Source organism: Coenobita brevimanus, chromosome 16 (assembly GCF_032717465.1).
Source record: "Coenobita brevimanus isolate Jiangsu-jjx chromosome 16, ASM3271746v2, whole genome shotgun sequence".
In the NCBI taxonomy this organism is placed as follows: Eukaryota; Metazoa; Arthropoda; class Malacostraca; order Decapoda; family Coenobitidae; genus Coenobita; species Coenobita brevimanus.
The window spans coordinates 24,769,261-24,797,086 of NC_136969.1; positions in this window are offsets into that span (position 1 = coordinate 24,769,261).

Below are 27,826 nucleotides of genomic sequence, written 5' to 3' on the forward strand. Positions count from 1 at the left end.
TATATATATATATATATATATATATATATATATATATATGTGTGTGTGTGTGTGTGTGTGTGTGTCTTGGTACTAACTGAAAAACTGAAAGGTTTGTTATCTCTTCGGGATCTACTTGTGCATTCACTGAAATCACGAAGGCTTTAATAATTGCTTGGTCGTGTGTTTAAGCCTGGGGTACAGTTCGATAAGGGTACCTGGGTCGTACTATTCCGTACTTCGAGGAAAATATCGTACAATAAGTCCGTACCGAACATTTTGACTAAATGTCAACCGTGCCATACCGTACTCCGTACCGTACCGTACCGTAATGCCGCATTGGCCACGAGTAATTAACATTCAGGGTACACTTAGGGTCGTGTAATTCATTCTTAGTCTATTAAAATTGTCATGGGTTAATTGGGAATGAGACCACGAAAGTTTAATACATATACAGTAACTATATGGAAAGCTTATATAACAGCTCCGTTTGACTTGGGATATTTTAGTGATAAGTTCCATCATTACACTCACCGCAACACCAGTGCACCTTTACAAGTCTTTTATCAAACATTACTAGATTTTAAAGATATACCATTTATCAGTTTTACGTCATTTACATAATTATAGTTCTCGAAACAACGTTTACTGAATCAGCTGGCAGTCTTTCTGGTTTATTCTTGTCTCTACCAGACTAATAATGATTTAAGTAAGGTAAAATCTCTGCGCTTAAAATTATTACTATCATTGCTATAAGTAAGCACTCCAGTCTGCAGTCATTCATAATCCGAATAAAATAGTCAGGATATGGCAAGAATAAGTTGAAAATACATCTCTGCGTTCAGTACATTAAATGTAAATATAAGGTGATCACTACTCTGAAGCCCCACATTAATTCAAATAGTTTCATTTCTAATGTATCACGTTAAATAACACTTAGTATTTACTTTCTGCACTTCGTTATAATCTAGCTATATTCACACCAAGTTTGAAAATGGTCTCTTTCAGCATTTAAGTATAATAAGTTCTGGTGTTTCAAAATAACGAATTTTCGGTGCAAATTATCCTCCGAGATGGTTACATTTTCCCTTACTTTTTTTTTTTTTTTCTTTCTTTTAAGCTTATGAGTGTGGGAGGGATGTGTTTAAATCGTTGTCCCTTGAGACGTTCCCACAGCCAGGAAAATAATATCTTGAATTAAATCAAGCGAATACAAAATTTGCGGTCAGTTATCGAGCATGGCATAATCACTGAATCAGTGCAGCTGACCAACTACCGCCCAATTAGCGCCGCACTAGCGAGATGGCTGCACTTAGTTTTCGGCGTATGTCTTCTTAAATTCACATGCTGGAGATTTTCACATGTGCAAAATATGGTTGCCATAAACTGTTGCCGTAGGGACGGAGTTTCATTCGATTCCTTTCATTAATAACAGATACAATGGTGCCTCAGAGTAGTGAAACACAATGAATTTCTTGATTTATTTAGTATTATTATTATTACTACTACTGCTGCTGCTACTACTACTACTACTACTACTACTACTACTACTACTACTAGTAGTAGTAGTAGTAGCAGTAGTAGTACCAGCAGCATTGTTATAAAGCTTCGCCATATACTGTAAATGGCGAAGCTTCTTATTTTCGTCTGTATAATTATTATTCTTACTTTTCTTTGCACTCTTTTTTTTTCTTCGACCTTAATGATATTAAACATGATGGTAAACTAGGGTACCTCAAGTTTTTCTGCCAAATACAAATGACCTTGACCTATTTTTGAAGGTCTTATACTAATTTTTTATTCTAAAAATCGCATGTCTGAAACTGAAGTATCTCAGAAACTAATTTAGATTCTACTATTTGGTTGAAAATCCTGTGATAAAAACGTTTGCTGAATAATTTTGGTTTAATATTTGCCATTTAGCCGAGTGGAAAGTACCGAATTCAAATCTGCTCAGTTTTTTTCTTTGCAACACGGTTTAGAGAAAACCAGAAAAGCTTTAAAGCTGTAACTTTCCAGACATATAGCTGTGGTCCCTCTTATGATCTGAAAGGTATATAGTTTCAGTTAGGCATACAGTCAGCCAGTTATTAAGGCAAACGCAATATATACTCATGCATTCTTCGACACCTTTTCTTCAGATCTTGAGGATGCACAATCTTAGGGCCTTAAGATCTTGTTTATATTGCACATGTTTTATATACCAAATGGCGAAGCGTCCTTCATGTGGCTACACAATGGGAGTAGGTAACGAGTTATTTTTCTTTGCACTTTTTTTTTCTTCGATCTTGATATTACACAACAAGGTACCCTAGGGTAACCCAAGTCCTTGTGCCCAGTATAAATGACCTTGACCCATTTTTTATGGCGATATACTCACTTTTATTCTTTAAAATGCAATATGAAATTGAATTATCTCAGAAACTCATTGAGATTTTTTTTTTTTTTTTATGTGTCCGACTCTGGGCATAGGCTTCACAGCCTGCTATCAAGGCCCAGCAGTCCTCCTACATACCATACACCTCTATTTGGTTGAAAATCCTATGAGCAAAATGTTTTGCTGAATACTTTTGGCTTAATATTTTGCCATTTAACCTAGTGGAATGTACTGAATTCAGATACGCTCAGTTTTTTCTTTGCAACATGTTTTAGAGAAAACCGCGAAAGCTTTAACGCTCTAACTTTCCAGATACATAGCTGTGGTCCCTCTTATGATCTAAAATGAGTATGGTTGCAGTTAAGCATACATTTAACCAGTTATTGAGATATTTACACACGCGTTCCTCGACACCTTTATCTTCAGATCTTGTTGATGTTACACAAATAGTTACCTTAGGGTCTTTAGATCTTGGTTATAATTAGCATACCTTATATACAATTCATAGTCATGGTGAAGCTTCCTTATTGTGGCTACACAAGACTAATATTTTCTTTGTGTTTTTTTCTTGATACTACATACGAAGGTACCTTAGGGTAACCCAAGTCCTTGTGCCAAATTAAATGACCTTGACCTATTTTTGAAGGTCATATACCCATTTCTATTCTAAAAAATTTATATTTGAAAATGAAGTATCTCAGAAACTAACTGAGATACAACTATTTGGTTGAAAATTCTATGGTAAAAATGTTTGCAGAACAATTCTGGCTTAACATTTTGCCATTTAGCCTAGTGGAAAGTACCATATTCAAATCTGTGTGTGTGTGTGTGTGTTTTTTAACACGTTTTAGAGAAGACCACCAAAGCTTTAATGCTTTAACTTTCCAGATATATAGCTGTTCTCCCTCTTATGATCTGAATGGAATATGGTAACAGTTGAACACACAGTTAGTCGGTTAGTGAGACAAGCGTATAATTTATACACACGTTCTTCGACACCTTTGTCTTCATATCTTCTTGAGGTTACACAAGACGTAGCCTTAGGATCCCCAGATTTTGTTTTTATAATACATAACGTATATATTATATGGCGAAGCTTCCTTAAAGTGGCTACATTATAAGATTAGGTGCCTAGTTATGATTACTATTTTTATTATTATTGCTATTATTAATATTGTTGTTATCAACACAGTTATTTACCGCCTGACACGGTCAGTTTCAACAAACCTTGGTCTCCTTCGCAAACCTGTCATGAGTTCACGTCAGTGAATACCGAAATTACACACTAAAGATTCTATGACTCATTGTTAAGCTAATATAGCCTACCGTTATCATCAGCCGGTAGCTATAATAGAATACCAAAGCTCTTCCGATAGTGAGAGGATTAATGATTCCAATATTTAACTCAGGGTCCTATGGTTCATTTTCAGCAGAACATAATCGTCTGGGGATAACTGCACTAGAATACTGGAGCTGCTCTGACCGTGTGAGAACTAACATGATGAGGAGTGTTGATTTACAGGACAAGAAGTTAATTTACCACCTTAGAAACTTAATACCAGACATTGACTTGGTAAGCTGCACTGACCTGGATATCCCAAGCCGGAATAGCCGTGCAGGTGGCCGGTTCAATAATGATGGTATAATGGACGGAGAATGGATTAAAGAATGCAAACAGATTTAATTCGCCTCCTAAGACAGCTTTATTACTATGAGAGCATTAACACGAGTTTACCGGACTGAGGTGTTAATGCTTAGCTGGAATAGCCGTACGAGGAGGCTAAGCTGATCAAGTGTGGGAGGTAGAATAACTTCAGAGACCGTTAGTATTGGGACTAATTTATCTTCACTGACACGGCCAATTCACCAACTTAGCCGGTCTGCCGAGGATTCTAGTGCATAGCCGGAACGGCCGCATGTGTTACCGGCTGAATCAGTGGCCAGCAGCCGCTAAGGTGCTTAACACTGCTCATCTCGCGGAAGCACCCATACCTTCGAGTTCACTGGCTGGGGAGGTGGAGGAAAGAGGAAGGAGGGACCGAGGAAAGGAGAGGTTGAAGAAAGGGGAAAAGCTGGAGAAAAAAAAAGGAGGGATGGATGAAAGAAGGAAAGGCAGGAAAGTTGAACGAGAGAGAGAGAGAGAGAGAGAGAGAGAGAGAGAGAGAGAGGGAGAGAGAGAGAGACGGAGGCCAGTGGGAGATATGGAAGAAAAAATTGAGAGACGAAAGCAAGAGGGAGAGATGGAGGAAAGAAGGGATGGAACACAGAGGAGGGGATGGAGAAAGGAGGGAAAATATCTGCTGTAGCCAAACCATTTGATTTTTAAGGTCTTCATTCAGGGTTTTCATCCACCCAGGCATCAGAGCTTGTGGATATTGTGGGTTGTATTCTCGTTTGCTAAGGAAGATTTCTGGTACCTCCTCCCTCTTAGTATTTATGGCATTTTTATTTTTGGTTTAATCACTTCAGTCCTATTACGCATTCTGTACTTTATTCTTGTTAATCTGAAACGATTTTGTTAAACTTAGGAAGGATCTCTCGCTCTGAAGGCACCAATTAAGGCTGTATCTAACCTCCCCGGTTCGAAAAAATAGGCAGCATAAAGCACATCGTCCGGCAATGACAAAAAAAAAAAAAAAATGAAGGGGTAAATATCAACACAGTGTACTTCAGTAACATACAGTATTATTGGAGAATTACTGAGGCGTAGCAGATGCGGCGGCTGAATTGGTAGAGGTGGCCTGCAGTCGTAATGGACCCAGGATCAAATCCCGGCTGGATCAGGGAACAGTTAAAGGATTTGATTTTCACAAAAGCAGACATCACTGATCTACCAGAAGACCCGCCGACATGTAGTAAAAATACCCCCACTACCTGTACGTCAGTCCTGTATGGGACAGCTCACTCATGTATTCAGTATGGGCGGTGGATGTTAGCGCCGAAGTGGTGACATGTGGAGGTGTTTAGGAGGACTACTGGGCTTTGAGATAGGCCCTGAAGCCTTCGCCCAGAGTCGGACACTTAAAAAAAAAATGCAAAGGAAAAGTAGTTAGGAAATCTACAAAGCCACTTAGAATACCACCCAAGATCTTAGAACCCAGATCACCACGTCCCATACTCTCTCCCGTCCCACATATCCCCTGTCTTCCCAGCCCATCCCTACTTCCTCCTATTCTCTACCTTTCCATGCATAATGCCCCCTCTCTCCATTTACATTCCGACTTCCTTCTTTTCAATCCTTTATTACCCTCTTTTCTTATCATCCCCCTCTCTTCTCTCCTCTATTCCCTCTCACTCACCCTCTTCCTCACTCCATTCACTGCTCTTCCTCTCCCTGCCTCCATTCATTCCCTCTCATACACTCCATTACGGTATCTTCCTCCCCTTCTTTCCTCCTTTCAGTCTTTCCTCTCCCGTTTTCTTTCCCTATTTCCCTCCTTTTTCTCCTCCCTCCCTCATTTCCCCTTTCTCACCCCTCCTCTCCTCTCGCTCTCATCATCGGGGGGACGAGGGGAGGGAGTTAGTTACATGCGTAACCCAGCCAGTCACCGCGTGGATGTGGCAGGAGAAGGTTGTTGTACGCCCTCTTGGAGTCTCGCTTCTCCCTCGCTCCAGTTCCACCTCTTAGGCTTCACAAAACAACTCCGAAATCTTTCATAGTTTGCTTATTACGCTGTGGATACATTTTGCGATACTTTTTGTGACTTGTAAAATTAGTAAGCAAAACTGGACGAAGATTTCACGCAGGTTTTACCAACAAATTAGACAGGACTGACGGAAGGAGTAGAGGAGTGTTATCAAGTTTTTATGTTTCATGACTTCACCAGCGACGACGCATATCATTACGTGAGTAACTTACCATTATTTCTATTTTTAGGTATTTATGCTTGGTTAAATTTACCAGCGATGATGCGTATTGATGCGTGAGTGCTTTACTAAGCTTGCTGGACCTTTGCAGGTATTTCTGTTCAGTGATTCTCTGTGTTTGTCATGAATATTATTATATGTATTTAGAACTTGAAGACATGTCTTTATAAGATTAGCTTAGCGCATTTTGTAAGTAAAAAGTGTTATAATGATTGTCTCTTTTCTTAAAACTTAACATTGTAAATCACCTAATTTTTAAAGATAATTTAGAACGTACTCGAAGGCACATCCTATCTGGCCTTTCTGAGTCGTATTCTAAGTGGCATGGGAAGCTTAGTACAACCTCTTCTTCAGTTATTTGTATTGTATAATCCCCTTTAACATTTCGCTTGTATGTTATTTACCGCATATCACGTCAGTAACGACGTAGCTTGCATCGGTAACACACAAGAGGGTATTGTGGTGCACTGCTCAGAATAAATAACGAAGCAAGTGGTATTTGAAATATTTACAGTCACCTAAAATGCGGCCTTATATCTTACGTGCTTGGACTGTGTATTGATGGATGCAGGTGACACAGATCTAACAGCCACAGACTTATTGTAAATGTCCATCAAAATTAATTGATAACATCTTCACGCTGTAGGTATAAACCATATGTTCATTACATCTATTGTTTGGTTATATGAATGATTGCCTGGCTGATAATGATAATGATATTTGTAGTTCATTTTCCATGCTATTATTCTCTCCGTCAAGCAGAGTATTTTTTCACCCCTGTTTGTTTACTTCTTTGTTAGTTTGTCTGTTAGCACGATTACTCGAAAACTAAAAGAAAAATTTGGACAAAATTTGGTGGGTGAATTATCCATTTCTCAGGGAACAATCGATTAAATTTTGGGACCGATGTTTGTAAATTTGTTTGTCTGTTAGTGGAATTACGCAAAAACTAAAAGAAACCTTTGGGCAAAATTTGGTTGGTAGATAGCCAAATTTCCAGGGAACAATCGGTTAACTTTTGGGACGGTTCCGGGTCGTATTACAGGTTCTGGATCCGGAAAACACGTTAAGCAAAACCCTAATCGGTGATGAGAAAACCTAACCCATTATGAAGAGTGATTTGGAAATTACGTTGCTTTTGTCGGAGAGATGCCCTCCATTTACTGTCCCTTTATATATATATATATATATATATATATATATATATATATATATATATATATATATATATATATATATACGGGGGAAGGGGGAGATCAACAAGGCTGGCATCACAAGATCTATCGCGATCGAGACTTGAAATTTTCAGGAGAGTTGTATCTTGGTTGTTGAATTCTTTGGGCATAATTTTGTTTTCCTATCACGAGCGCCGCACTAGCGCCCTCTCCTGCGCAGAAAAACTACTGAATCAATTGCTTTGCAACGGTTGCAGTATGTAATTGTCAACATATACTTGTGCACCTGGCTATTGATATTGAGATCCGACAAATACTTCTTGAGGTATCGAGGAAAATCAAAAAGGCCTCCCAATGCCGGAAAGTCCTAAATCGGAAAAATATTTGGCCAATTTTGACCGAACTCGGCGGAAATGTAGTAGGTCATGAGTGAACGTGATTTGCATAGAATGAATGACCTTGACCTTGATCTCAAAGTCACAGGTCAAAATCAGGAAAAAAAAGAAAATTGAGTCATACCAAAATTCCTTCAACATTAGGTCTACAATGATAAAAGTATTTTCACCTGAAATGTGGTCTTTGAATAATGCTTCAACAATTTCAGAACTTTAGTAAATATTGTTTTTGTTGTTGTTGCTGTTATATTATTATTATTATTATTATTATTATTTTGGGTAGGTGAGGGCGCTAACCATCCACTCACTCGATGTAGGGCTGCTTTGGGTGTCTGCCCTTTCCTCTCGTCCCTTCTTCCTTTTCTTTCCTTCATTCTTTCCACCTCCTTCTGCCTACGGGTGACTTACACTCCCTCTTCTGTCTTTCTTTCCTTTATTCTTTCCCCTTCCTTCTGCTTATGGGTGGCTCTACACTGAGTGACAAGTCAAATGGTTTCCTGTACACCAGGAAACCTTTTACTACGTTGGGAGGTTTCCATATAGCCAAATTATGGCGCCGGGTGGTTTAATGGGTAATTAGAGCGCTCCAATCGGATTGAGCCTCTGTAGGTTTATATCCAACGGGTGGTTGGGGTTTATTGCTCACGTAGTGTCACTCAGGGATGAGTGAGGCTGGTCACTCTCATCCTAAATGTCAGGACCAACTTGCCTAACCCCGAGCTCCTCCGGTCCTCATAGGGCAACGTAGGATTGGATGACGGATGGATGGATGGATTGTTTTTATTATTAGTTTTATTATTATTATTATTATTATTATTATTATTATTATTACTATTATTATTATCAATCCTGCGAGGCAGGATGTTACCATTGTCGATATCGCGCCCCATGCCGTGGAGGGTCGTCGTCGTCTTGTTATCGTTGCTTACTTTTTATATATTGTCGAAGTCCTACGCTTTTTTGTATTCTGCTCTACGTAAATGTTAAATTAATAAAATAATAATAATGTGTAGTTTCTTCCTTTGCATTTAGGGAAAACATGGATACTGCATATCCAGTCCTGCGATTTATATACCGATTTCGTTGAAATTCATGTGCCCACTTTCCTCTTATTTCTGATCATTTTTCTTTTTTTGGGGGGAGGGGGGGGGAGGAGTGGGGGATTGGGGAGGGGTCTGCCTCCCCCAAAATCACTGGAGGGTCACGTTCACCAAATATGGGATTACCGAAAAGAGCTTATGGTACAACATGTAATAATATATCAAAACCACATCTGCCCTCCTTCCCCATTTTTGTATCCTGTATAAGTTTTGGAGTGGGGCTAACATCCCTAAAATAGCGATGAAAATATTTATTTACTGGAAATCATTATCAAGTAACCAACAACTTGACCTGAGAAATTTCGTTGAAGTCCACGTACTAACTTTCCCCTAATTGTGATCACTTTTATTTTTGTGAGGGAGGGCCCACCCACCCAAGAATCATTGGAGGGGTCACGCTTCCCAAAGACAGTAAGCTATTAAGGCTGAGAGTCGATTGTACAACATATACTAAGGTAACAAAGCTGTCTACCTACCTTTCAGTATTTTTGAGAATTTTTCATTTGGTGAGGAGGGTCACTCCTCTAAAAATAATGGTTCGAATATTTGGAAGACCTTCCCCATGACCAGATGAACTCAACTGCGAGATTTCATTCAATTCCATTAAACAGCCTAAGAGTTAAAATGCTCCAGCGCACACACACACACACACACACACACACACACACACACACACACACACACACTGGCTCAGTGGTAACGCTTTCTCCTGCCATCTGGTAAGATGAGGGTTCATGCCTTGGCCAGGTTGCGAAAAGTTTCACTGACAAAGCGGGTGGCTACTGTCCCCTTTAAGCAAGGGGATGGATGTGTGCGTGTGTGAAGGTCGTGGCCTTGCCCTTGGGTCGGACTATATGAGCTCTCAGCTCTCTTATGGGAGGGTAAAAGCTGACGATCACGACCATAACGTGGTCCTGACCGACCCGGTGAATTGAAACACACACACACACACACACACACACACACACACACACACACACACACACAAACAAACACACACACACACACACACACACACACACACACACACACACACACACACACACACACACACACACACACACACACACACACACACACACACACACACACACACACACACAGAGGCTGAATCTTGTGCGAACAGCAAAGGGTTCGATATCAAAAATTATACCATCCTGCTTCGCAGGATTGATAGGCCTAAGTTAGATATGGGTAAGGATAATTTAGGTTGGTAAGTTATGGAAATTTAGTGTAGCTTTGGCTAAATCAATGCTGATAAGGGCAATTTCGTGTCAAAATTAGTGTTCAAAGATGGATTCCGTCTTTCTTCGGCGCCCCACAAAATGGCGTCCTGTCTTTGGCGCCGTTGGGGACTGTAAACAAATGATTTTGTTTTACGACTTAAAAATATAATTTAAAAAAAAAATGAAGAAAACGAACTCAGAAAAGTCTCAAAGAATCCCACGAAGGGCTTCAGTAACGAGAAAAATTAAAATGCAAAATTCGGTGGTCCAATGTCTCCTTGAAGATCACCCACATGACACTTGCTTATTCTCTGGTATGCAGATTTGTCCGTTTTTACATCGACGTAAGATCGAAAGCAGTGATGAGGATTTTCGGGGCTTAATGTGCGGATTAATTTGCCCCCCAAAAATGTCGTACAGAATATCTAAAGCTATATACAATTCGAGGCACTGAGTTTAAAATCCGTTTTCATGTTCAGTCATTACATTTAGTATGAGTATGAGTAAGAACAGTTTAATCGAGGATATTTTACCCGAGACTCCGTGACACCACTTCATTTGCGATTTCTTCAGCACATTGACCTCAACATTCTCATATGCTTTAGTAATTCAAACTGCACCGATATAGTACAATATAAATAACATTAAAAAAAATCTTATGTTATGTAAAATAAATCGACAAGGAAGAGATGCTCCGAAGCTTATTTACCACCAACAATACGTCTTGAATATGGGCCAGATAAATCGCCACCGTATTGAAACCGTTAATACGTGTGCATGTTCTAGTCGTTAGTGATACTGTTCTCTTGATTAGGGTAATTGCCTCTCTCTCTCTCTCTCTCTCTCTCTCTCTCTCTCTCTCTCTCTCTCTCTCTCTCTCTCTCTCTCTCTCTCTCTCTCTCTCTCTCTCTCTCTCACGACGGCCAAAGTGTAAATGAACATGAAGGTGGCTGAGAGAGAGCTGTAATTAAAGTCTGAGATTTATGATAATTGCAGTGATGGCTGAGTTAGTGAGTGATCAGTCATTGAGCACCAGTGAACACATCAACAGTGGGGGTCATACTTTTATAGTCAGTTTGTTTTCATCCGACGGACTTGGGCCTCTCCTACGAATGCCGAGTTCTGGTTAAAGAAATTTGATCAGCTTTAGTTTGATGTGGGAAAGAGGCCCTTTGGTTGGTAGTCAAATCAGCCTTCAATTCAGATTACACTTGGCCATCATCTTGGCTGAAATCGTTTAGAATTTTTTGTCAGGTTTCAGTAAATGCTCTGTACTTAACCCATTCGATACTGTTGTCTCTTTAAATGCAGGAGCGTCTCTAGAGGCTCTTCTCTCCGTCTGTATTTCTGTAATCTTTTACGAACGCAAGGTGTTTCCTATATCGTAGATTTTAGCTACTGGCGACTCCACACCTCACCACACCACACCACACAGTGTAACAAATCTCATGCATTCAGAGCTTTCGTATTAGACATATTACATCCTGCTGCCACCAGACACTTTACTCAGCTGTGGATAGTAACCTATCTTTGAAGGGATTAATAAAAGCTGCATCAAACTACAGTTAAAAGTAAAATCTTTCCCCCGCTCAGTGTAATTGCCTGGATACAGCAAAAGTATAAAAAAAAACATAGGTCTCTTTACTCAGGGATGTGCTGTTAAATTTTAGAGCGTGAAAGTGAAGGCAAGCTCCCAGCCTATTATAATAATTTCTAAAGCTTGTGACAATTACAGACCAAGTCAAACAAAAGTGTGTCGTTTATTAGGATTCTTACCTTGATTGCCTCGGCACTAAGATGTAAACTAGAAAATGGTGACACTCAGCTCCATAAAATTTCCCATAAATATTACCCTCTTCGAGGCGTTGGATCCCAAGGCTAGGTTACTGAAGTGCAGTACCTTTAAGGATAGTCGACCAGTCTGCTTCCAATGAAGACATTGCATGACCGAAAACCTCCAGCCACAACTTGAAAATCACGCCTATGCAAAGCCATCGCTCCGACTGGACCTTTCTACCAGCCCCCAGTTCTTGGCAATAATATCTGAGAATGAGATTATATAATACATCTAACCTTTATCATTGATAGCTACGCTGTATAATGTGGAATGAAAGTTGGTCCCTAGTAACAGCTTGTAGTACCAGCCAAACAGTGCGGTACTCCCAAGGTGGATCGAAAGCTGATGAAAGGAAGAGCTGGAGCTCACATTTCATCAACCCTCAGGACAAGCTTCTGATCATTCTCCTTTGCTTAACTTTTTCATTGTTTCAGTAACACAGGGAGCAGGCCAGTAAGCTCTCCCAAACAACTTCCTCTAACTATCAATACTAAATTACATGCACAATACACACCACACTTACTATACAAAATTAAGAGAAGAAATGGCATCTCAACACTCAGCCTCGAAGTCCCCGAGTGAGGGGAAGGGGGGGGAGGCAAAAAAAAAGTCCCCACCATACTCCCCTCTCCCGATGACGACCGAGATCGGTCTTGGAACCACTGTCTGACTCACTTCTTCATTTCAGCAACATTCGTGGCCTTTCCTATAATTTTCTCTCTGTTGAACACCATCTCTTCTTCTCTAAACATCACCTCTTCTTCACCAAGACTCAGCTGTCTGAGAGAACTGATGGCAAACCCTTCTCTGTATCCTTCTACTTTCTCTGTGCTCACATCAAAGTCAAAGGTGGATGTTGTGTACAGGTGCGCAACAACATATCTTGCTCTCATGTTCGTGAACTTGAATCGCCTGAATTCTCTACTCTCTGCTTTCGCCTATTCTGTCATTCTCTTACCAAATATATTTGTGCTGTGTACTTATCTAATTCTACTGACTCTGAAATATTCTTTGTCTTACTTTTATCCATCTCTCCATTCTCTGAAATCCTATTTTAAGTGATTTCAATGTTCACCACCACCTTTGGTTCTCCTCACCTTTCACTGATCCACCTGATGAGCAAGCCTACATCTTTTATAGCTTTAATAACCTAGAGCAGCTTGTACAGCACGCTACTCATATTTGGGACTTCCTTGGAAAGAGTTTCAACATACTTGACCCTTTCATTATATCTAATCATCCTGCTTGCACTGTTAGTCTTTTCTCTCCATTGGGCTCCTCCGATCAGAACCTTATCACTTTAACCTGTCCTATTGCTTCAGCAACTCCCTGTGACCCTCCCAAGAAGCGGTGGCTGTGACACGTTGTATCTGCTGACTGGGGGGCCCCTCAGATTGTATTTCTTTCATTTTCCCTAGAATGATTATTGCTTCCATGGTTGAGAGCCATCAGAATGTGCCTTGCACATTATGGAGGTTATTCTATTGGCCATGGAAGTGTATATTCCTTTCTCTTATCCTGTGACTGAAAAAAAAAAATGGTTTAATCACGCTTCTTTTAATGCTGTCCTCAATAAGGAGAAGGCCTACAAAATATACCAGAGCGAACCCACTCCTGAATCTCATCTCTCTTATGTTTTTGTCTGGAATCATGTTAACTCTGTCCTTTGCTCTGTTAAAGCCACGTTAAAAGTAATTTCATTTGTACTGAATGCTCTGAACTCTCTGACTCAGATTCTTCCTGCTACTCATGGCGCTGTGCCAAAAACCTTTCTAACAACTTTACCTCATCATCGTTTCATCTTTTTTTTTTTCCTCATTGATGACTCTGTGTTTCTTCTACTGATAAATAAGAACTCTTCGCTCAGACATTCTTCTCCAGTTCCATCTTAGATGATTCCGGTACTTTTCTTTCATCACTTCCTCCCTCTGGTTTCCTCATTGCTGGAATTAAAGTTTCTTCAGTTGATGTGTTTTCTGTCATCACTGGCCTCAATACTGAGAAGGCGTCCGGGCCTGATGGAGTCCCTCCCGTTGTCCTCAAGAACTGTCCTTCTGTGCTTACACTCTGCCTAATTATATGCTTTCGTCTTTGACTGACAACTTGTACCTTTCCATCTTGCTGGAAGTTTGATTTCATTCAGCGTGTCCCAAAGAAGGGTGACCATTCTCAGCTCTCTAACTATCGCCCAGTTACTTTAACATCCTGTATTTCAAATTTTTAAAATCTCTTCTTAAAAAGAAAATCAAAGCACTTTCCTATCACGAACTTTTTCCCTCAGGGATGCTCTACTGGTAATCTTCTCATCTTCCTTTCAGACTCCTGGTCATCCTCCTTTCGGGTCTTTGGAGAATGCTTTGTCATTGCACTTGACATCTCAAAGGCTTTCAGTCAAGTCAGGCAAAAATCTTTAATTTCCAAATATCCCTGCTAGGGTTTCTCGTTTTCTCTTTGTGCCTTCACGATTTGCTTCCTTTCTGGTCATACTATAGGTGTTGTAGGAGACTCTCACCGTTTTTTCTCCCAGAGCTATCAGTAGTGGTGTTTTTCAGGACTCTGTCCTATTACCAGCTCTATTCCTTCTATTCATCAATGCCCTTCTAAGCTGTTCATCTAACCCTATCCAATCATATACTGATGATTCCACCCCTCACCATTCTATCCACATCTCACAGTGCCCATTTCAACTGTTACATCAACAGACTAGAGATGAGGTTATGGCACACTTAATGTCTGACTTGGCTTATATCTCTGATTGAGGTAAAAGTAATCTTGTTTTTAATGCATCAAAAATTCAGTTCTTACATCTTTCAACCTATCAAAATCTTCTGCAAGACTAATCTATAGTTTTTAACAATATCCGTTTCAATCCTTCATCATCTCAGAACGTACTTGTGGTTTCATTTTGTTGCGATTTATCTTGGAAAGATCATGCTACCTCTTTTGTAAACTCTACTCCAAGAGACTGGGTGTGCTAAGCTGACTTCGTGCCTTCATCACCCCTGCAAAGTTGTTGACTTTACAAACGAGCTTTATTCACCCATGTGTAGCGTTCAACTCTCATGTATGAGGGGGCCCGCTACACACAGTTTTCAGCAAGGTGGAGTCAAAGGCTTTTCATCTCATTAACTCTCCTCCTCTTACTGGCTCCCTCCAACTTCCTCCTCTCCTCTGCACTGTTGCGTCTTCATCTCTTTTCTGTCGCTACTTCAATGGCCACTGCTTGCCTGAACTGTCTGCTTGCATCCCTTCATCACTACAGTGGGCACATAGCACGCATCTAGCAGTAAACTCTTATTCTCTTCCTGGAGAACTTGTTATTGCAAGAGTTAACCGTGACTCTCGGTCCTTCATGTATGCAACAGGTCAACTCTGGATCTGTCTCCCTGTCTGTATTTCCTACCGCGGATGATTTCCAGTCTTTTAACCGCAGTGTGTCCAGGCATCTCAACATGAACGGATCTTAAAAGTGGCTCTTATTTATCTTTTTATTTTTCCCTTGGAAGGAACGAACTTGCGGGCTCCTGGCCTTTGGTTCCTTCTTCATTACATAAAAAAATCTACAAATTCTCTCTCTTTCTCTCTCTCTTCTTGTGTGTGTGTGTGTGTGTGTGTGTGTGTGTGTGTGTGTGTGTGTGTGTGTGTGTGAGAGAGAGAGAGAGAGAGAGAGAGAGAGAGAGAGAAACACTTGGTGATTGTCGATAGCCTGCTGTAGTAATTACAGTGGCCATTGTCGTCGAATTGTTGCCATTAACGCCATAACTGTACATTGGTTGAATCATGTACTACGAGAGGTCCTTTCTGAGTTGTATATAATCACTTCGTGGTAGCAAGAGTATAATGGAAAAAAAAAAAAAATCAACTTCGTGAAAAGGCTGTTGGAAGCTGAGGTGTTTTTCTCTCTGTTTTTTACTACTAGCAGACGATTATTTTCGATTTAGGATAGATTTTCGGCCTGACGGGCCAAATTAAACATTCACTAACCCCTTTACATGATAAGATTTCCCTGAAACTGAATTAAAATCGATTAGTTGCAGTATGGATGCAGTGCAAGTGACGTCAAGAGCCGCAAGGACTAATGTGTTCAGCCAAAGCTTTTGGAAGTGGACAGAAGGTAGCGTTTATTTGTCTGGAAAAATTATAATGATAGTGTAGAGCGCCAAGCTCTTTGTTAAATATTATCAATCGTACACCATATGACTCCTAAGATCCCACGACTCACTCTTAGCTGAATACAATCATCTCGAGTTACCTGGCTGAGAATACCGAAGGTGTTACGAGAATTCCGTTATTTGGCAGGATAGTTGTCGTATATTACCGTTTGAATAGAAAGTACCAAAAATAAACATTCATTCCATGCCACCTCTTCGTGACAGATACAATACTTTAGTAGTAACATTTTGTTACGGCTTAGTGGTAGAATAAAACAGTTCGGTACTAAATCTCCACATCTTTTACATACACTTCGGCGTTACTTGGCCTAAAATTTCTATCTCTCTATCTTGAACACCGAGATGTAGCATTAGATTAACAGTCGATCATGATGCCAGTCATAAGTAAGTACAGTACAATGGAAAAGATGTATAGCCGTAGTTGTTTTTTCCTGTCACTGAACTACGTGAAGTAAGTTGTAAAAGTGATGCAAATCTGGACCGAATGAAGATGGAAGAAGTATATCACCGTAGTCTGTACTAATTTTAAATTCATTTTAACAGTTCAGTGTCACAGTATGATATTACTACTGCACTACAATCTCTCCGTATAACTTTTTTTTGTTTTTTTGAGAAACTCCAAATTGTAATATTAACCCTTTCAGACTGATGACGTCATTCGCAATTAATTCTTATCTCTAACAGATAATCTTATTCACTTTAGGAAAGCACATTAGAACAGATTAGTAAAGGCTCTTGGTTTGTATAACTCCACATCCAGATATATTTCTGAAGGTGAATATAATCGCCCGGAGACAAGAAGAATAAGGTATAATATGCTCCATCGAAATAAAGAGCTAATCTCAAGTTTATAAGTCAGCGTTGGTGGTAGGGATTGCAATTTTACCTCAAGATAAAGAACTCAGAATGTAGGTGTATGCAGGGTGAGGGTAGCTTACTCAGAGCTATCCGGAGTATGTATGTGCAGAATGATGAAGAAAAGAATTTGTGAGGGAGGATGCTGCGGTAAATGAGAGATTCTGTCTGATTCTTCCATTAAAACATTTACCACTGAGAAACCCAAGGAACCATAAGGTTAATCATCATCATAATGATAATCATCACCACCTCCATCAGTACTCCTGTTTTCAGAGACCTAATTTACTATACCGGTACTATGGTACCATCATTCTTAGTTAGTTTGAATATGCTCGTCAAGCAAGAGTGCCTACTGTAATCGCGCGCGTGCGTGCGTGCGTGCGTGCGTGTGTGTGTGTGTGTGTGTGTGTGTGTGTGTGTGTGTGTGTGTGTGTGTGTGTGTGTGTGTGTGTGTGTGTGAGAGAACATAATAGCACAAACAGTTTTTATTCAATTCATGCTTGGTGGAAAGACTGAAGGTCAGCCAGTGAGTAAACCAATATTTTTCAAACAACAATAGGTCAAAGGTCAAAGTCACAGGGATAGACTAGCAAAATCAGCTCCAATTGTTTTTATCGAAACTAGACCAAACTGGGGGCTAGGGCTAATAGTATGGCTAGAGAGAAGCATTTCAATTTTGAGAACAGTATGTAAAAAGAAAAGGTCACAGGGATTACCTAAATTCAACCTGTGTGTCAGAGTCTGGAAAACAAAATAATTAAAACTTTTTTTATTATGATTTTGACGAAACTTGGTGAATGGGTCGAGGTTGTCCTGCGGGGTAGATCCATTGTGTCCGAAAGCAGGTCAAAGATCGAGGTTACATGGCAAGGTCAACTTATTTTTTTTTCTTTAGAATAAACTTTGCGCAAGGATCCCGGATAAGGCAGGGATAAGCAGACTTGATTTCGAGAACAGACATTCAAAGGTCAAGCTCATAGGTAAAAGTCAAATGTCAAAGTCACTGGCCAATCAAAGAGTTTAGATCTGCTCTGAAATAAACATGCTGGAAGAGTTAAGGGTTATGCAAGAATTAATAGATTTTACTTTGAGGACAGGCAGTCGAAGGTCAATGTCACATGGCAAAAACATTTTAGAAAGTACTCAGAGACCTCACACGTTAACTAACGCCAAATTTGGGATGTACTGCAGTAACTTCTCTTTCCTACTGGAGACGAATATATTTACGGTCTAAAATAGTCACTAAATTCTACTGTGTTATTCTGCCATGTCATGCATTTTCAGAGAGCACATACCTCTTCCAACACCAATAAAATGTATTATTTATTCCTGCATCAGGTTGCAGATCCGCTTCAAAATCTAATCAAGTCCAGGTGCTTGAGGATGCGAAAGTGGATGTATGTGGCGTAACTGAAACTAAATGGGAGGTGAAAGGGTGAGAGAATGGGAGTATGGATGGGGTATATGTGCAGGAGTAGGTGAGAATGAGAGGGCATAAGAAGGAGTGTGTATAGTTGTAAGAGATGGAAGAAGAACATAAGAGAGTATGGATCAGTTGGGTCAAGGATTGTGTGGGTAAGATTGAAAGTTGGAATACAAATGTGGGCGATTGTGTGTGTGTGTGTATGCGCCAAAGCAAGATTGTGCAAGCAGAGTGAGTGAAGAGTTCTGGACAAATGTGGAAGTGTGCATGGAAAAGTTTGGAAGGAATGAGAGTGTGTTTTTGATCGTTGATATGAATGGTAAAGTAGGGAATGTGAAGGTGGATGGAATAGTTGGTGAGTGAGGTGTGCCTGCTGAGATAAATGAAAATGGCAGTGCGTTAGTGGACATTTGTGCTGGGAAAGGGTTGATGATAGCCAATACCCACTTCAGGCATAAAATGATCCACAGGTATACATGGCGAGTGATGAGAAGGGTGAGTGGTGAACTGAATGAAAGGAAGGCAATACTTTATTATGTGTGTGTGGATGAAAGGATGTGTAGATGTGTAATGGATGCAAGAGCTTATAGAGGTTGGGGGAGTGGACTTTCTGACCACTACTTGGTGGTGGCCAGAATCAAGATCCAAAAAAGATGAAGAAATACAAGAAGGGAAAGACGGGAAGGAGTATTTGCAAGGAGAGTGGAAAGGTTACAAGAGGATGAGAAAAAGGCAGAATATAAGAGAGAAGTGGAGGAACGATTGGGCAAATATGAATTGGAGCAGATGGGAGACGTGGAAGGTGTGTGTAAGATATTTACAGAAGAAATATGTGCAGCATGTGATGTGGTGTGTGGGATGAAGAGAAGACGGAGGGGTGTGCAAGGAACAGAGTGGTGGACTGAAGAGGTGAGACAGGCTGTGGCACAGTAGAAGAAAGCATACAATGAATGGATGAGAAATAGGGGCGTGGAAGAAGTTGAGAGACGGAAAAGAGATTTATATGTAGAAAGAAAGAGAGAGGTGAAAAGATTAGTAAGAGAGAGTAAGAAGAGAGTGGATGAGGAATTTGGAAGGAATTTGAGTGTCAAGAGGAGGGACTGTAAGAAAAGGTTCTGGAAAGAGGTGAAGAGAGTAAGACAGGGTGGAAGTGAAGTTAGCAGGGGAGTGAAAGATAGAAATAGTAGATTACTAGGGGAGAAGGGAGAAAAAGTGAGCAGATGGAGCACTTTAAGGAATTGTTGAACATAGAAGATAGAAGTGATGCGAGTATAAGTGGCTGGGGAATGGCCGGGAGAAGGAGAGAGGTGAGAAGACAGGAAGAAATCATTAGGATAGAAGTTGTGGAAGCAATGAAGTAAGTTAAATTTGGGAAAGCCCCAGGAATTGATGGAGTGTGTGGTGAAATGTTGAAGCATGGGGGAGAGACAGTAGTAGAATGGATGTGGAAGATGTGCAGATTGGTCTGGGAGGTAGGTATAGTTCCGGAGGATTGGAAGTCAGGTATAATTATTCCCTTGTACAAAGGAAAAGGGGAAAAAGAAGTGTGTGGTAATCATAGGGGCATTTGTCTTCTTAGTATAATAGAAAATGTGTATGGTAGGATACTTATTGGCAGAGTTAGGTAAATAACAGAGGAATTAGTTGGAGAAGAACAGAGAGGCTTTAGGAAGGGAAGAGGTTGTGTAGATCAGATATTCATTCTTAGATCTTCATTGGAAAAGTTTTTAGAGAAGGGAAAGAAGTTGTATATGGCTTTCATGGATTTGGAGAAAGCATATGACAGGGTGGATAGACAAGGATTCTGGAAAGTCTCTATCTATCTATCTATTGCCAGACGCCTCAATCCCGTTTGGGGTGGCCACAAACAAATCGCCTCCACGTCGCCCAGTCCCCCGCCATTTCACTGCCCTCCTCCCAACTCACACACCCCTCTCTCATATACCTCTCCACCCCATCCCTCCATCTCATCCTCGGCCTCCCCCTCCCTCTTCCCCCCTCCACCTCACTCACATACACTCTCTTCGTCAGTCTTTCACCCTCCATCCTCTCCACATGGCCAAACCACCTCAGTGTGTTCCTCATAACGCTTCCTATCACATCCACATCCACACCACAACGCTCCTTTATATCCTCATTCGTCAGCCTGTCTATCCAAGTGACTCCACAGGCTCCTCTTAAATAACTCATTTCCACTGCTCTCTCTCTTGACTTGTGTTCTTCCAACAATGTCCATGCTTCACTTCCGTACGTTAGAGTTGGTATCACAATACTGTCATGTAGTAACTTTTTTACTTCCATGCTCACTTCCCTGTTTCTTATCAATGCTTTCAAGGAACCAGCAACCTATCTTCCCTGCTGTACCCTTTCAAGCACTTCTGGAAAGTATTAAGAATATATGGAGTAGATGGGAAGTTGTTGAATGCTGTGAAGAGTATGTATGATGGTGCTAAGGCTGCAGTGCGTGTGGATGGTGAACTGAGTGAATTTTTCTCTTTGAAGGTTGGGTTGAAACACGGATGTGTCATGTCTCCATGGTTGTTTAATCTGTACATGGATGGGGTAATAAAAGAGGTACAAGGTAGGGTAGTGGACGTTGGAATGGCCCTGGTGAGAGAGGGTAGTGTTTGGAAACTCCCTGTGCTGTTGTTTGCAAATGATACTGTGTTGTTGAGTGAAGACGAAGGGGAGCTGCAAGGCCTGGTGGATGTGTCTGGGAGAGTGTGTATGAAACGGAATCTAAAGGTGAATGTAGGGAAGAGTAAAGTGATGGTCTTTGAGAGAGGTGAAGTCAGTGAATGTACAGCGAGGTTGGATGGTGAGGAATTGGAAAATGTGAGTACGTTTAAGTACTTGGGTAGTGTGATGAGTAAGGATGGAGGTTTGGAGGGTGAAGTGCTTGAAAGGGTACAGCAGGGAAGAAAGGTTGCTGGTTCCTTGAAAGCAGTGATAAGAAACAGGGAAGTGAGCATGGAAGTGAAAAAGTTACTACAAGACACTATTGTGTTACCAACTCTAATGTATGGAAGTGAAGCTTGGACGTTGTTGGAAGGACACAAGTCAAGAGTGAGAGCAGTGGAAATGAGTTATTTAAGAGGAACCTGTGAAGTCACATGGAGAGACAGGCTGACAAATGAGAATATAAAGGAGCGTTGTGATGTGGATATGGATGTGATAGGACGCGTTAGGAGGAATGCACTGAGGTGGTTTGGCCATGTGAAGAGGATGGAGGGTGAAAGACTGACGAAGAAAGTGAATGTGAGTGAGGGGGAGGGGAGAAGAGGGAGAGGGAGGCCGAGGATGAGGTGGAGGGATGGGGTGGAGAGGTATATGAGAGAGGGGGGTGTGAGTTGGGAGCAGGGCAGTGAAATGGCGGAGGACAGGGCGTCATGGAGGCGATTTGCTTGTGGCCACCCCAAACGGGATTAAGGCGTCTGGCAATAGATAGATAGTTAGATTGAAATCCGAAAATTAATTTTTGAGGCATCTTGCATCTAGACAATATATACGGATGAATGCATTACCTCTGTCCAGCTTCGTTTGGGAAGTTAATAATCGGCCCTTCCATCAATTAAGCGTAGGTGTTACACTAATAGCGTTTCTTGTTATCCTTATATTTTTCATCAATTTCCTCATGCTTATGATCATCTTACTGATTACTGATATCATCATCATCATCATCATCATCATCACCATCAACGTCATCATCATCATCATCATCATCATCATCTGATTACCTGATTCTAAAATGCCATCAAGTATTTCCTCTATATTATTATTATCATCATCAATCATCATTGAACCTGTTTCTTACCATCAAGTACTTACTCGATAACATCCTCATTATCATCATCAATTCACCATCGTTTTAATAGCCTTGTATCGCCCTGAAGTCCACTCTCTTTGTTCGTCTCTACCGATTTCGCTCTCCTCTTCACTTCATTTCCCTTGAGTTGTCACTCTGTCAGTAATTCTTTTAATGGTCTGTTTCACGCCACATCAGGTTGTATTAATGAGCATCGCTGTGTGATTGCCGGAATGATGGTTAATGGAGGTAACATATAATAGTCTTTAATTGTTTTGATATATTGATACTATGATTCACAGATTTGGTATATTAACACACTGAACTCGATTCATCAACTGTAAATTGAACGAAATCGTCTGTTTTTTATCATTATTATTATTATTATCATCATCATCATCAGAGGGCACCTTTCTAAGGAAGAGAGTTAATGAAAGCTCCATATAACTCTTCAAGTTCGAAATCTCTACAGAACTGAACAAACTTCGCGTGAAACAAGAAGCGGTGCTAAGGCACAGCAAACCCGTACCCGGCGGTCATTTTAGTGCTGACGTATAAACACAACAGGATATCTAGTCAAACATGTCACATATCAAATTTGGAGTAAATCTGGTGAAAATATACTATTTTATGCCCATTTGAAATTTTAGGCCCAACCTACCTGATATTGACCCTCATGCCGCTAAGGGGTGACTCCCCTGATGTAATGAGGCATGTTACGGGATGCAGATTTGAGAGATGCACCTTTAGGTTTTGATTTCATGTCAATATGATGAATTTGAAAAGAGTTTTGGCGAAAAACTTTTTTAACTTATCCCCCCCTTTTTTCGAACTTTATTGGGGCCTACAGCCTGGGCCTTGGCCCAATTTGGCAAAGAATTTAATTAGGCGATCGGAAGGTCATAGCCCATCATCCCTGTAATTTTAGTTAAAATCGGACTTGTAGTTTTCGCGTAAAGCTGTTAACAGACAGACAGACAAACCGAGTAAAAACAGTATCTTTCCCCGAGCCCCCCAGGGGCGGGGATGGGTAAAAATATGAATAATCACCATCAGTGCAGTGAATCACACAACTATATCCTTATCACTCAAACACTCAGATCCTGGAAAAGTCAGACAAAAAACACCAACAACTTTTTCCTCTTTCTTTTTCTTGTCTATGGTGAACCAAGTGGTGGTAAAAACGAAGTTATCACACCCAACGGGGTTAGGCCCAATTGCGGAAGTAAAACCAGTTCATAATAACTCCGGAAGCTGCCTTTTATTTTTCATTGATATGACCTTGTTACATGGAGAGACTGACAAATGAGGAAGTGAAGGAGCGTTGTGGTGTTGATGTGGATGTGATAGAAAGCGTTAAGAGAGATATGCTGAAGTGGTTTGGCTATGTGGAGAGGATGGAGAGCGAGAAACTAACGAGGAGAGTGTATGTGAATGAGATGGAGGGAGGGAGATGGAGGGTTGGAGTAGAGAGGTATATGAGAATGGAGGGTTGGAGTAGAGAGGTATATGAGAATGGAGAGTATGAGCTGGGGGAAGGGCAGTGAAACGACTGGGGACAGAGCGACATGGAGGTGATTTGTTTATGGCCACCCCTTTCTGGATTGAGGCGTCTGGCAATAGAGAGATAGATAGGCAGACCTTGTTTAAAACCTAATTCTTGTATACTTTTGGCAAAAAATTAAATATGAATTGTAACCAGACTAGTTGCTACCATTTCCAGTTCGGTGTAGTCCGCTTTATCTGATCTATCTTAACCTTGTTCTGTTAATCATTGTGTGTACAGCGAAGGCCATAAACAATGATCCACTTCGTTATAGTATAAGAAACAGTTAGCGGCCACTTTCGAAACTCGGTAATACAATTTCCTGTTCTCAAACTTTCTTGGTAACACGTATTAGGTTCATAATTGTTCAGCTGCAAATAAGCGGTTTTTCTTGTCCGCAATTGCAAGCCGCTTAAAAAGAAGTATCACATCACTCACAGCACTTAGCTTTTTGAAATGTAGATGACGCCTTGTGATATAAGAGGCAGCCTATTATGGTGGTGCTGATATTAAGATAAATACTGGCTACTCTAAAAATACATCAACAAACACATGCCTATATGTATTAGGATGTATGATCGTAATAGATCCTACCTATTTCTGAGGCATTTAATCTTTTTCATAACCATTCAACCTTTATAGCGTGATATGGTGACAGTATGGCATAAATTAATCATGCACAAAGCTGTTGCCAATATTTTCCAAACCAACCAAGTCTTTACCTAACTTGACCTTGTTCAAATATTATTCAAAGACACTTGGTGAAAAGTACAAAATGAATAGTCGTAGCCAAACTTGTTGCCAGTAATTCCCAAGCCAAATCAGTCTGCTTCATCTAACCTGACCTTCATCAGATATTTCTCGAATGCAGTAGCCTAAGCAACATATCTGGCCCATAGTTCCCCTGCGTCTGCTTCAGATTTATGGCATGACTGTCGCCTTTCCTTTTTCTGTGTTACGTCAAATAGCATCATCTATGAGTAGAGAAACATCCATGTCCCTCTCAGAGCAAGAATATTAGCCAGCAGATAGATGCTCAACAGAAGAGGCCAACTATTTGTGTGCAACTACACTTGCAGGAAACATATGCTCGACAAGATGAAACGGGGCATCGGGTTAGAACTGCTACAATATCCGAATCTGAACTCTGGTCGTACCCTTGAATCTCCATTCTCCAGTCCTCCTGTCGATCACACGTTTGGAGCAATTGTGGATGTGCCCAAGAGGGAACAACGTTCCCTGACTGCACAAATACCGAAGTGATGGCGTGGATGATCGATACACGACCAGTTGCTAGCTATTTTGAAGCTAAAGAATTATCTGTCGTTTATCCTGACTTTATAAAGCTGTATTAGCTAATATACACTGGGAATTATGATAGAGCCTAATGATATCTTCATATATTAAATTGAAATTATGGACGAGATTTGAGTTGTTATTTTCATTCATTCATTCATTCATTGCCAGACGCCATGTATCCCAAACGGGGTGGAAAAGGCTTAGAGTTAATTGTTTTACAAGGAGGGGCACTAATCCTCCACCAACCCCACTTGACACGTAGGGAGAACGTTATGCCAACAGCATATGGTGTTCCCAGGCGGTCACCCATCCAAGTCCTAACCAGACCCAACGTTGGTTGTTATTTCGCTTTATTAATTTCGGAACCTCAGGGAGTTAAGATTATTCGACCCCAACTGCACAGCCATGAGCAGGAGTTCACCGACGATCCCTTGCCAGCACTGAGTCCTGCCTCCCATATTCTCTTCCCCAAACGACTGAGAGTACGATTCCATGCCATACTCTTTGCTGTGAACTCAATACTGATATCACATATTGTTGTCACCTATTGCTATTACATGGACCAATTTTCATTGCCACAGCCAGCAGAGAGGTATCGGCCAGCTTTTGTTCTTGGCTGTGAATTTAGGGCAACGACAGCGTAAATATATAATCGAAACAGTACTAGTGGCGAATATAATGCAAATCAACCTAGTCTGCTTCGTCCAACCTGATCATATTCAGATAATCATAATGTGTACAGTAAGTGAAACTGATATATGTCCGAGATTGCTTAATGCACTGTTGAATGATTACCGGATTACAGAAGGACGCAGTTTAGTCGAGTTTTGAAGTTGACTATGCTTTGTTCATTTTAACTTATAAAGGAAAGAAGACCTGCTTTAGATCAATGAAACAATAGATTATTAGCAAAAACATGGTAATCATGCTCATTATTAGGGCTGTCCGACCCTCCCAGGGGCTGGGCCTAGAAATGCCTTTATCAGTGAGTTTTGAGTTACTAAGGTATGAACTTTGACACATTTGATGCAGGCTGCCGCATGGCCCCGCCACTTGGGCCAGGTCAGCGTCCAACTTCTTATGTTGTCGTACCGTGGAGCTTGATATCTTGTATGCCCCTCTTGACATAAAAATCGTCTTTTCAGCTTAAAAAAATATCATATATATATATATATATATATATATATATATATATATATATATATATATATATATATATATATATATATATATATATATACTGTATATATAGTTATATAGTTATATAGTTATTTATTTACTTATATATAATTAGCATCACTGACTAAGGCTTCAATGTAAAGAAACTCTAAAAACAAAATCTTGTGGGAAGGATGACCACCTGTTAATAATTACCCATTTGATGCTGTAGATAATTTGGATATCAGCACCCGGTCATAAGACTCAAGGTACTAATAATAATGATCCGGAAATGATGAAGACAGAATTTTTTAGCAATAAACAAACATATGAAGAAAGGAATGGAAGAGCAAGAGAGTTTAAGGGTCTATGTAGCTGTCGAGTTTCATAACACGTCTCGGGCGTCTTACGTGGAGTAGTGATGCTGTATGAGGTCAGCCTGTTGGTGATTTACTGGTCTAGGTGGCAGCAAATGGAGTAATGAGGCGTCCGTTCATCGCCCAATAAGGTGTTATTAGGTCAGGTTGGCTTGCCCTTTACCCCGGCTATCTCTGTAGTACCGGTTAGTTCGGAGAACTTGTTGTACAGTTCGTCAATTAATAAACAATACAATTTAGCATGTAAATTTATTATTTGCCTTTTTCTCAATAAATCAAATTATTACAAGTCAAATAAAATTAGTGAGCATAAACCTTAAGCCTTATCAGTTTATAATTATATTTGCAAAATATATTTCTACATTGTAGATCTCAATACTGAAATTAGTGCTGTTGCTGTTACGGCGGGATGCCATATTATCCTAATAATTATCGAACTCTGCGGTAGATAGATAGATAATTAAATAGACAGAGGAATAGATCTATAGATATGTATATATATAAAAATGTTTGACTATCTGACCATCTGTCTGTCCTCAATGAAAATCGAGGGGGATGCATATGGAACTCTCTGAGCAGCTCCAGCAGGTGCAAGTTTTTACGACAAACTGAAATGTACGCATTGCAACTGCGAAAGTGGCGCCCCCGTTGGTCAAGATTGGAACTAATTAGAAATAATCGTCAGTATGGTGGAAAGATGATAGCCAGTTACCGGAGAAAGGCTTTTTCTTCCTACACCATGTCAATAGTAAAGAAAAAAATATGAAATCTGATAACAACGGGCGAGGACAGTTGAGTCGTTGAGTGGTGGGGTGACAGAAGTCGTTGTGGTGATGACGAGGAAGTTCGCTCCTCACTCTCGTCCATCCTCCTCCCATCCTCTCCTCTCTGCTGACATGTATGCAATATATTGCTAAGCAGTTCTGCTGTGTCCTTTAGAGAATCTGACAGGATCATTGTGGCTGTTCTTGCCTACTAAGCTGTTGAGGTGAGTTTGCATATTATGAATGTATGTGCCTTAACTCCTAATTTTGAATATATATATATATATATATATATATATATATATATATATATATATATATATATATATATATATAAACTTCGCACAAGCAACCATTGATAGTACAATAACAAACATTATGAGTTTGGTCCTGACTGATGTCCTTTGAGGTGGTGTTTTGGCCGCACCTTTGCTAACACGCTCCCAATAGGGCAAACACCAGCGAGTA